Source organism: Strigops habroptila, chromosome Z, assembly GCF_004027225.2.
Source record: "Strigops habroptila isolate Jane chromosome Z, bStrHab1.2.pri, whole genome shotgun sequence".
Lineage (NCBI taxonomy): Eukaryota > Metazoa > Chordata > Aves > Psittaciformes > Psittacidae > Strigops > Strigops habroptila.
Genome location: NC_044302.2, coordinates 70614902 through 70627907, shown reverse-complemented (window position 1 = coordinate 70627907; position 13006 = coordinate 70614902). Strand labels below are relative to the sequence as shown.

Sequence of the window (13006 nt, the reverse complement as noted above, 5' to 3'; positions counted from 1 at the left end):
TTGCAATACCTGATACATAACTTGAAAGCACAATCAGCAATAAAAGTGGAAATTCACTTCTGCAGTTTTCTCTCCTCTTTTAAAACATATCTGACATTCCTGAACTCTCCTACAAGTCTTATGAATTTCAAATCATATCAGAGAACATTTTTAGTTGCAATTTTCATAATTGAATGTTTAAATGATGTCATAAGTGAAAGTTTAAAATCATGAATAAGTCAATATGTGTACTATGGGTCACAATTTCCAAATACATATTTTGTAATCCTTTAAACATTTTTTCAGCTTTGCATCAGCTTACAGATTTTAATGACATCCAAAGACCAACTCAAATAAAAACTTTATAATGTAAAGCACTTGAATGCACTGTTTGCAAGTCTGCATACAACAGTCTATTAAATACTATAAAGTGTCTCATGCCTTTTTGTACTTATTTTTGCAAAAGTTGGACTCAAGTAATAATAATTAGATAATAATAACTAGAAGGCTATCAATCAACATTAATATCAGTGTTTCTACATCTGAGCCCTTGATATTATTGCAAAACAACCTAATCATAATCATAATTTCAATATGCCATTCCATAACTCTGAAATATTTCATAATAAACGATGAAAGCTTAATCAGATTGATTTGACAATTGGCACTTTATTCACAAGTGATTTGACCACATGTAATAATATTTCTCATGTGCACAACTTAAGATCTTCATGCATCGAAGAAGGAAATGTTCAAAAGCTCTATTCCTCAATTTCCCTCACCCCTTTTTCTGTCATTTTAATGGAACTCTAGCATGAAACCCATATTCCCAAAAATATTCAAAATGCTTCTATTCAGAGAAACTTAAGGTTATTATAAGTGTAACATTTTAAGGGCTGCAAGATCTAAGAATAACAACAGATAATATTATGAGGTTGAAATCTAGCATACCAGTGCATGAAGATTTGGGCTTAGCCCTATGGCAACTAGAAATGCTGAATCTTAAGTGTTCGAACAGGAGAAGGTTAATTGCTTTCACGAAAGATATTTCACTTGGTGGGGATATATGAAGAAACTTGTCTTAAGCAATGTGACTGAATAGATAATGAACACTTGAAACTGATCTATGATCAAGATTTTCAAGCATATTATCGGGAATATGGACAAGTGGACAGAAAGCAGGTAAAATTAAAGAGTGCAATCAGGATTTGCATGAGAAATAGCATACTGTCAGTTCATGACATGAATGACTACATGGCTTATTACTGCTCTATACACGCAGATGTCGGCCTAAACATCCCCTCTGCCACTCCAAAAAAAAAAAAAAACTCTTAAAAAACAAAACAACCAACACACACACAAAAAAAAGAAAATCCAAAACAAAAAAGCAAGCAAACAAACAAAAAACCCTCCAGATCTAACCAAAGGCTCAGAATTCACAAACTTATTTTAGTCTCTGCTTTGAACTCATTTACTTCAGAAGTTGAATTACACTCCTGTAAGCTATTCACACGTTTAAACTTTTCAAGGTTAAAGTTGTAACTAGCAGTGACCTTAATGTAAATTATTATTTCCTCCTTTTGAACCTAATGGAATAACCTAAACACTCAGAAAGCCTTCTATAGCTCACCTTTAAAAGCAGTGAATGATCTCGCCACTTGTCAGATTTGTTGAAGTTATTCAAGTGGGGTTTATTGATCAATAACTATAAGGAGGAAAGAGTACACCATATTCTGCAAGTATTCCTTAACTGAGTTTAGAAGAGGGAGGGCATATCTTTGGTGAAAGGAAAAGCTACTGAATTCCTTAGATTCAATAACACATGCATGTCTTTTAAGTTAAGAATCTGTAAGGAAAGCACATAGGACTATTTCAAAGCATCTAATTAATGGAATCTTAAAAAAAAAAAAAAAAAAAAGGAAAATTAAAAAAAGCAAGAGCTTCTTCCACGTGCCAGATACCTAACTTCAGGATGTCATTCTGAAGACAACAGATACGCAATAGGGCATCGAGCACATATTTTGAATGGGAGGAAACCAGTCATGTCTTGGGGTGGCATCTCATTAAGGGGGTGTCTGTTTGGCAATTAAGTGACAGGTTTCCTTGTGAAACAGTTCCTCCCTTCCTAATGCATTCCTCAAAATACCAGCTTTTCTATTGTGTTCCTTTACCATTTAAAATCAGAGGGTTTGGACAGTAACCTTTTCAGATAACTTAGTAATTGGCTTCTAATAATAGTTCAACCTCCTCTCCTCCATGTCAGTTTTTCTACACCTGAAGCTGAATTACGTTTTACTTGAAGGACTAATATTTACAAGAATTCCAGAAATAAAGAGTTAGTGACAGGAAATAAAGAAGAGTGACAAGAGCTGAAAAAAAACAAAAAAGAAAAAGAAAAGAAAAGGAACTATGCACTGAATCTAAACAGAGATTAAAGATGTGTTTTGAGCTTTTATTTTCATTTAAGAAAACAAACAGGCTTCTTGGCAGTAACTGAGTGACTTGTGTGGTCAGTTTTGGTCAGCGTGAATTAATTACTTCTTACCTTATTACATTCATATCAGTTGAAAACAAGGTCACTGAAGTTGATATGTTACAAAATGAAAGTAAGCACAGAAATTACAAGATTTCACCTGAAATGGTAAAGTGACTTGGTTTGCTCGTAGAAGTCCAAAGGATACTTTAAGACAAACATATTTGAGCAAAGAAATAAAAATTTCTATGAAGATAGCCTCTAGCAATGAGCAAAAATAGCTTAACCTTTTACAGTGCTTTCAAATGGTTTATGGTAACCTCTGATTAATGAATTTCATTCTCACTTCCTTGATCTCTGGGGAGCTTTGTGAATGAAGGCTGAGAGGGGCTGTCCACCCACTTCGTACCTGAACAGGAAATAATCTTCCCACTCACTTCATCTGATCAAGCCTTAAACTGTAATTAAGACATCTCATACTTCTGCTGCTTTCATGATGTGTGGAACCAGAAAAAAAGGACATAGCATCTTTGTTCTTCAAAGAACTCTAAGTATTTTGGCCGATCAGTTTATTTGTGGTAAGAAAAATTTTCTTTGAATAGCACACTTGCCATGCTCTGAACTCCAAGGCCTGTTCCTTAGTCACTGTATGTATGTGTATGTGTATGTATGTGTGTATGTGTATGTGTATATGTAAGCATGATACGTATTTCATGCAGAAAAGGAAAAAGCTATTCTGGACAGCATATTGCTGTACCCAGACATAGTTTCGTCTGGGTTTGTCTTATGCCTCTTCTTGAACACATTGTTAAAGATGTTCAAGCCCTAAGATTTTTAAAGGTATTTCAGTATGTTAAAGTTAGAGGCAGACTTGCCAAAACACTTAATCATCCAACTCTTATCACTGTGATTTCTAAAAGCACCTTTGTACATTACGTGTTCAGGTGTTTTTCCAAGCATGCTAATTCCTTTGAAAATATAGTCTGCAAGCCTTATCTCAGAGTTCAAAATTAAAGAGGTGTTGCCATGACTAGACAGATGTGAATGACATCAACAGCTATTCTGAGATTTATTATGATGGCATCTTAATCAAGAGCACTTGATCCTTCTTTTGGGACTGGAACTGATGGGACACCTATGGTATCAGCTATTGCAGTTCTGATGATGTGCGTGTGAATATTACTTCCACAGATATAAAGCCACTGAGTAAACATTAGCTTTATTTATGGATTGGTATTTCTTAATAAAGTTGCAGCTCGAGACCTTTAAACTAGATCTGACTATTGTATGCTTTTTTGTGCCAACTGTAAAGAGTAAGTCAGTAATAGGAAATAACTATCTGAGCAAACAGTGATGAAATGGAGAGAAAAAAATAATGAATCTCTATCAAACTTAATCCTCTATTGAAAATACACTCAATTACTGTCAAACGACTTAAAGTATTTACCCCTTAATATATGAATATTTGCCTCATATTGATTTATTAGGAATTTAAAGCTAAGAAAATGTGTGGTATTTCATTTTGGTGATTACCTTCAAGAATTTTCTTTGCAAAGGCCAGCTAGCTGCAGAATACCTTGTTCCTTGCAATGGCTTCTCAATCATAGGTAAATATGCACAAAGGAAAAGCAAGAGGATTCACAATAGGGGCAGTAAATGAAAGAGCTATTTTGTGAACCGAAATCTTTTTACAAGGAGAGAATGAAGTGGTATCAACAGATAAAACACACAACTTGTAAACATCTACATAGCGAGAACAAAAAGAAAAGTATTCTCTAAGACATGAATCCATAAACACATTGTTAATTCACAGCAGAGGAAAAAAAAAAAAAGAGGAAAATATATATACAAAATGGTGTCTTGGGATAACATCCAGAAATCCTCATTGTATCATGGTTAATTTTGTATCTCGGCAAATGACTTTCCTTATAAAACACAATACACAGAAAAGCAGAATTTGATTTCTTAAATAGTGGCTATCAGGATGTAGAATTAGGACTGAAATAAATCACTTCTAGTCAAAATATATGAATGTCCAAAATCCTCTTCATATGTTACCACTAACTGATAATTTTACATATTAACAGATCTTTGGAAGCACAGAATATGCATGATCTTTCTCCTCCCACTTAACTACCTACTATCTATCAATAATATTTTACATTTAGTCAAAAGTATTGTATCATACTAAGAAAGCTAGATAAAATACTGACTGTTATCCATTTTTACTCTTATGAAAAGAGGAAACCTCTGGGAAGTCTTGGCAATACGCTGACTTGAGTTTCTAGGCTCAAAAAAACAGCCATGAGATTTATTTAGGTAAGATTTATATGGCTGTTTTGTAGCATAAAACAAGTTTCATTCAGTAGCTTTGTTTTCTGACAGTCTTGAATTTCACCCCAAGGAGTGCTTTAATTCCTTGTGTTCTACCTCAGCAACATTGAACAATTAATTGTTCATTGTCTAATTCCAACATTTTCCATTGTTGTCAGGTCCATAGGAAACTAATTACTATTTTTCTTTCACTAGCTTCATTAGTAGAATTTTCAGAAATTTAATCTTGTTTTGCTGTTTCAGCATAAATTTCAACTCATAGGCTGCAAATGTGATAGTCCAGAGGTGAGTAAGCCTACTGGAGCATGCAGATTGGGCCCAAATCACTGAAGTTGTTTACTTTTTTTTATAGTTCATGAAGAGTTTCTTAACTATAAAGAGGCAGAAAATTTAAGCAACAGTGAATGTTTCCACTCCAAAACAGATATTCTTAAAGAAAATGTAAAATTTTCTGTATGATCATGCTATACTTGACCCTTATTCTGTTCTTTTACATATTATAGAAATGTATTCTTAATCACTATACTGGTAATGACCTAACAAATACAATAGCTTTTCATCATATACACATGACATCATGCTCCTCAAAGCACATCTTAAACATTATTCTTTCAAAATCACTGCAGGACTCTGCTATTCCAAAGAAAGTAGTTATATTAATGCGCAATGACAGCAGTGTCAGAATTATGCCCAGATTGTTTCATATTAGTTCATAAAAGAGTCTCAGAACCTCTGACAGGGGTACGGGGTCAGAATCTGCATAAGTGGTCTGTATTAGTTCTGGCAGTTGAATTGCACCTGGGAGTGATAAAATGGTAATTGTACCATAGAATCAGCCTGTAACACTGGCATTAATGTGTCACACCACTATACCATTACATGGATAGAAAGCTAATATTTGTCTGATTTCTTTTTAAGTTTTACTAGAGAAAATGTTTTCAGTGCAAGACGCAACACAGAATACGAAAGGAGGAATATTTCTACAGATACACTAAAAACTACGAGTCTGCTTTACTGTTTTTTCCCTACTAGGTTTATTTCATGTTCCTCCTTTATGTAAAGCTGCTGTATAGATGTCTAGACAGAAGGTGGTGTACCATACCCAGAGAGTGCTCTTCATCCACTAGACAAAATTCAAGCTATGTGATCTTTCCTCTGTTTCAGCATGGTAAACTCATCAGTAACTTTTGCTACAGTGGCTCAGCCACCTTCACAGGATCACTTCAGACTTCTAAGCACATCCGTTTTCAAGTCCGGATCTCAGGTCATCAGATGTCTCCAAGCAAACCTGCACAACACGCTTTCAGCATAGGACTATTCCCAGGTAAAATGTTATCTCAGCTTGTCTACCTCACTTTTAGGTTTTCTGGAAGCTGTCACCAGTAAATAGTCAACCCTACTTAAGGGAAGATTGTTTATTAGTACTAAAACTTTTAAAAAAAAGAAGATTATTACAATGACCAGTGCGTAAACAGTCTCATCTTCCCTTAAGTCTTATATTTCCTGTATGTTTAAAGATATTCCAGTTACTTAAACATTTCTGTTATGCATGTTGTTGTGTTCACATCTGTGAGAGCCTGGAAACTGAGCTTGTCTCAAACACTGATTACATTTCATAGTGTGAGAGTCAGAAAACTGAGTTAAACTGAACTTGCCTCAGATACCATTTGCATTCAACCATGGGAGGCCTTGCAAGAATTATCGCAAACAAAGCAAACAACAAGGATGTTAGCTTTTAATACTGCATAGGCAGGATCGTTCTGGCCCCCTAGTTCAAAGTTGATAAGCTTCTACAGGACTGTGAAAAATGCTGACTCAAAGGATGTGGCACAATATGAGGGACAAGGACCACCCAGAGGATTCTCGCAGAACCCCAACTTTGGAACTGCATGTGTTCACTAAAACACATCCGTCATTATCATAGTAATGCCTCTGTACACTTCACATGTAAATTATGGATAGCATCCCAAAGATCATGGGATGGCTCAAGTCAGAGGGTGACCTCCCACCACCAGCAATACCCTCGTTGAAGAGGACCGATGAGACTGGATCCATAGGTGGTGACTATCCGCTTGCAACTCTAATCTCTCTCTCCCTCTCTTCTATCTTTCTCTTCCCCTGCATTGATGTCTCCAGGAATAAACACTTGAGTTTGTTAAAGAGTTTCAGCATCCGGCCTTGTTTGTGCCTTAATTCCAACCAGGCAATAAATATATTGACTCTGACCAGGTCTGAGTCACATATGTCTTCTGACCAGCTCAAGATATCACACTGTCTCTCAAAAGAAAAGCTCGCTGCTACCCTTACTTTACCCTCCTCTGCGCCTTCTCTCCAGACGGTCTTAACCATTTAGTTTTCTGTCTCTCTCCAGCCTCTCAACTTTAGTAAAACAGGTATGTGACTATGTGATATCTTAATCACTAAAAGCACTGCCCTTTTTTTTTGTAATTGTGTTTTTTGTAGTATGGTTTATTTACACCTGCTGTTTTACCATTAAACTTAAATAACTTGACAGGAATTATCAACTAGTATAGACTATTTATTTGTAACTCTCCTGGAACATACAACATGATAAAAAGCTTTTCCAGCTTCACAGTTAACATTTCTGATTCTAGTTTTAATGTTATTTCCTTCTGAGGAAGTATTTCAGAGGCAGCAGTCTCAGTCCTCTAAAGGAAAAGGAATTATCTGCCCCAGCTCTTGGCTGCAAATGCTTTCCTGCCTACAGAATTGTAGACTGAAGAGGTTAATTTTCAAGGAATGTTTTTCTCAACCTGAATGAATCTTGGCATATGGTTAATATTAGTGGCATAGGAAGCTAGTATTGTTTGACACAGCACATATGAAGGACAGGAAGGAACTTCTTGCAGCTGAAGTAAAGGTAATTCTTTATGGTAATGAATTAAAAATGAAAATCTGTTAAGAAACTTTTTTGCTTGAAGGAGCATACAGTAAAGAACTGACCAAAAAGCTTGCTTCAGCAAGCACATAAATGGTCATGTGAGTAAATGGCAAGGGGAAAAAAATGGCTGCCAAAATACCACACCACCACCACACAACAGCATGATGCTGGTAGGAAAGAGTACCTTCTTATCAATGGTTGCTTTTCATTTTACATCATTCTGTAAAATCACTCTTTAAAACATGTGTTTCTGAGACAACACATTGATTTTGAGTTCAGAGTTTGTGAAAAAATGCAACTTACAAGACCGAAAATGACAACTGCACTGAAGGAGCTAAACCAATGACACTTCCTGCCGAGTTAGCTTTATTCTGATACTATAATGTAGTGGTTTTCTTCCAAAGAAGATCTTCTTTTGGTTTGAAACAAATAAGTAGCATTTTAATGATTTACACTTTAATGTGGCAAATTCTAATGATTTGCACATTAATGTAGGACAGTAACAGTCTCCTTTTCCCTCTCTTGCAACGTTAAAGAATGAGGAAAAGACAGGTTTGTTAACCCTGGTATTTTGGACACTTTCCAGTTTGGATAATTGCATTCTGTCTACTAACAATCCTCCTGCAGTTTCAATTCGATACAATGTTCTTTTTCACTGTCCTGAGCTCTTGTGCAGTATTGTTGTTCATTGTTTAACAGCTGCCACATTTCACTCGGGAGGTGCTTGCATTTTAGTATTTAATGAGATAAGCCTTAAAACAGGGCTTTCAATTAGCTGCATTGTGACTTTTAAACTGCAATCTGTATCAGAAAAATTAGATGCTGTGAGAAGGCAGAATTTCTCAGAAAAAATCATATAGTTTAGGAAAGAGTCAGATGTCCTGATAATACAAAGACTCAGAGTGATCCTGAAAATCATCATTTTTATCCACTGAAATAAGCAGTAGGCTAGGGAATCACAATCACTCCACCTTTCTTCTATGAGAATATAGAACATTCTATTCTATTCTATTCTATTCTATTCTATTCTATTCTATTCTATTCTATTCTATTCTATTATATGCTATGCTATGCTATTCAATATTCATTTGTTGCATGTAATGGTGTAAAGGAATGACCCTAACTAGGAGAAGTTCTCAGGAATTTTTTGAAGAATGCTCAGAGCAAAGAACTGAAGAAGATATTCCTCTACATCATTTGTAAAGATATTGAAATACTAGAGAAAATCTGGTGTAAAAAAAATGTTTGTATTATCATCACTTATAGTCCAATTACAGGTATTTTCTCAGTGTGATGTTTGTGAATTTCACTGCTTAGCTCTCCACACATATATATGGGGCACCTAAAGCAAGCATTCAGAGATTCAAGAGTCAGATTTCAGCATGAAGAACTCAAATTCTATCAAATTTTGTACCAGTGAAAACTGGTACAACACAGGTATATTAAAGGCCATGTGGTAAAAGATTGAGGTAGTCCCCACACTATATGCGATTCAAGGCTTTTAAATGAGTTTATCTCCTGCTTATCACTCAAAAATGAATGCCTACTAACAGCTGAGTCATACTGCGTGCACTACTAAGAAGATTTTCCACTTCAGTTTCATCCGGAAGGGATCCGGTTTGCAGAACCAGGACATGAAGTGAACCAAAGCCTGGTCAGTGGAAAAAGTCAGAAGATTCAGACCAAAAGTCTGGTCCAAACTTTAATGCTCATGTTAACACTGTGTTTGTAAAATGTTATTGTAACCCAGTTTACCTGTAAATCTAAAGAAAGCCAACTTTACTTTTGAAGATGATGCAAATAAAAATGAAAGACAAATGGACGAGATGTTAATTCCAAGATCTCTTTGCTTGGACACGTCTGAAAAAATATTTCTAGCATGCTGGTGCTTCTCAAGCTCTCAGCTGTATACACTCTAAAAACATCTGCAGATGAAGCAAGCCATGAAAGTAACTGTGAGTTATTTATGATATCAACAGATGACATAATGTAGCAAATGCTTGTAACAAAGAAAAATCTTAACAAAGATGGATTTTTAGAGAAACCTATGTGAATTTTGTAGAAAGATAAGGAAAGAATAAGTGTGATTTTTCTTAAACCCAAATTATATTAAAAGAATGACTACCTATATTCAAATCTCTTCCTAGTTTTAATCAGCTGCATATCAATATGTTTCTCCAGTTTGGTTGATTCATTTCCCTTTTTTACTTTTTAGCTATAGACAAAGAAATTAGCAGATACTAATAATAGAAACTATGTAAGCATGCAGATATACAGATAGGCATTTCTTGGAGCAGTTTGAGATATATAGTTTTTGCGTTTATCTATTTATACAGCGAGGTCTACCTTGAATCTTCATAAACAGTATGTAGTAAAATCACACAATCTTTACTTGTACATCACCACCCATTATTGCTGAATTAAAACCTCTCTAGCAAGGAATTATATGTTCTGTTCTTTTTTTTTTTTCTTTTTCAGACCAAGAAACAGAAGAAATTGTACGTGACAAAGCAAAATACATACTAGAAGAACAGTCTTTCCTGTATTCCTATGTGATACAAGTACTCTTGCATAAAAGATCTATTTCATAGTATGTTCCATAAGGTTGAAATCTTCTTTCTTTTTACTCATCAGTTCACCTTTCAACAAGCTTTGTTAGATCACTGAATCATGACAAACGATTCTTTATATATTAGGATACTCAGTTCACACTAATGAACTAACAAAATGTAGTATGAAATCATGACATTGATAATAGTAGGGACACTCCTTTAGATGTGGGGAAATAATTCGTAATTAGACCAAGATTTTTCCTTTAATTAAAATATTATCACACTGATAATCCTAAAAGAAATGCAGTTTTGAAGAATTCAGTGAAAAAACGTTAAAAAGACAGGAAACTATCACAAAATTTTTGTCCTGAAGCACCCAGATTTCATTACACAGTACTGAAAGCAACGAAGTGTGTTTTGCCAGCCCTGTCTTAGGCTAAGGTGATTATTAGTCTGAGAGTTTCTCTCTTTCTCAGCTCCCTCCCTGCCCTGTTTTTTTAAAATGTGCTTATCCAAAAGGAAAATGAACCACAGTACTTTTCAGCACACTGTATACATCAATGATACTGAAGGAAACTGACCATGGCTGGAGCCATAGGTTAGCTGCAAATCCATTAGTGATAAATAGAAAAAAATAATAAAAAAAATCTGTGAATCCAGGCTATAGCTGAGTGATAAGTGTAAAAAAGTCAGAAAACATGACAATATAATTTGCATTAATACTGAATCAGAAAGGCTATTAAAAGGCCAAGTAATAGATGTGAAAATTATCCATAAGGTGACTGAAAATAAAATTTCCAAAACAATAATAATAATAATGTCAAAAATCCTTCACTCATGCATATATTTAATTGCACTCAATTTGAAAAAACATATTAATTTTAACAAAGCATTCTTTTGTCTGCACAAAAGGATGATAACTAGCAGATTATCAAAAGAGCAAAATAATTAAAAGATTCTTAACATCTTATATAGGACAATGACCTTAGCCTAAAGAGGATCTAACATTTCAGATTAAAAGCTGAAAATTACACATTAATTTTAAAATAATTTGCATTATATTTTTTATTCGTTTTACTCTTGCTGATTCTGTTTTAAGTTAAATTTATACAAATTGGATTTAGCAATTCTCATTTCAATTTAATACCTTTCACATACATCTCCATACTTCAAGGATTATTTATTTTTATTTATTTTATTTTTTTTGCCAGTAGCTATTAATACTTCAGAACCTCTTCAAAATTTAATGAAATTTCATGGTCTATTTGTTTATTACTACAAAATATTTCTTTTATATATTACATGAAGAATTTCCATCATAAATTTGACTAACTTCCTCTTCTAGTCAAAAGAAACTTTAGGAAGGAAAGGACATATTATTATATGTAGTTATACTTGAAAAAGGCAAACACTCATTTACCTAGCAATCATATTTCCAGATGGCCTCTACATTATCCAGTATTTGGATTTCAATAAATGCATGTTTGTGACCTATATCTTTTATCAAGTCTTCTTTTTATCAGAAAAATAATCTTAAATAATTCTATACAAGGATGAATATGACATGTGTAACTGAGACTGACATGTTCAACATTCTACTTTATTGAAGGATCAACTATAAATACTTGCACTTTGGAAAACCCTTGTTTATATAAAAGCAACTTAGGCAAAACCTGGATTTTACAAAATAACTTTGTTTCTGTTAATCTATGCATACTCACAATTTACACTACTCACTATGAAATACAGTTAAATAGAGGCTGACTGCACAACTTTTTCTTACAAATTTCATCACTTATAAAGCACATCAAATATGTCACCTAAAATCCAGCTGTCCAAACTACAAAATTATGTTTGTAATTGCTGGTAGAAAAGCTTTATAAAATTAATTAACAAATTCACCAGTTGATATAATATTCACCAGTTGATATAATAAAATAATAAAAGTTAAATCCCCTACACAGATCCAAATGAAGTCGAATGCACACAACCCATGTGGCAGAATTTACACGGAGTGCGCCATCATCATATGCCGACTCATGGGCAACAATAAGCTGGATGGATGCAGCGGCACCAACAGTGGATGAAGTAAGTCACCAACTCCAGGAGTTTGAAGACAATCTCATCCCATCCATCATTTCAGCTGTGGAAACTCCTGTCCCAGGAGTTCCAGCAGCTGAGACACAATCTATGCAGCCTCCCACGTGTACAGACCTGCATCTTGGCTATTAACAGAAGACGCTCTGTTGTTTGAGAGGGAAGACACAGAAGGTACATGCCATGAGGCACCCTATGGTTTTACCTGCAGGATCATGGAGAAGACAAAAGAAAGTGGGCTGGAAAACCCACCTCAGTTCTGGAGGAAGGGGGGTGTGAATTGAAAAGGAAAACAACAGTTGATGGGGATCCTCCCAAGAAAGTTGCTGCTCCAATCTCTGTTGGGCAGTTTCCCACATGGAGTGAAAGAGCTGATTTCACTCCGACTCCTATGAAAAGGAATTCTAATCCCTTTGTACAAGAAGTGAAGAATCTTACAATCAGTATTAGAGGGCCTCTGCCTCCAGCCAGGTGGAGAAGAGGGACAACCAGGTTTACTGGACTATATGGATCAGGTGGCCTGGGACATTAGTCCCGGAAGAGTATAAGGCTCTAGTAGACACCGGTGCACAGTGCACCCTGATGCCATCAAGCTATCAAGAGGTAGAACCCATTTGTATTTCTGGAGTGACAGGAGGATCCGAAGAGTTGACTGTACTGGAGGCTGAA

General features: G+C 35.1%; 1 protein-coding gene across 50 annotated transcripts in view; it reads right to left on the bottom strand.

Annotated features, from left to right (window-relative positions):
* PTPRD (protein tyrosine phosphatase receptor type D) overlaps positions 1-13006 on the bottom strand; it is a 1245299-nt gene that overhangs the window by 804685 nt on the left and 427608 nt on the right. The gene's annotated exons all lie outside the window — the stretch shown is intronic.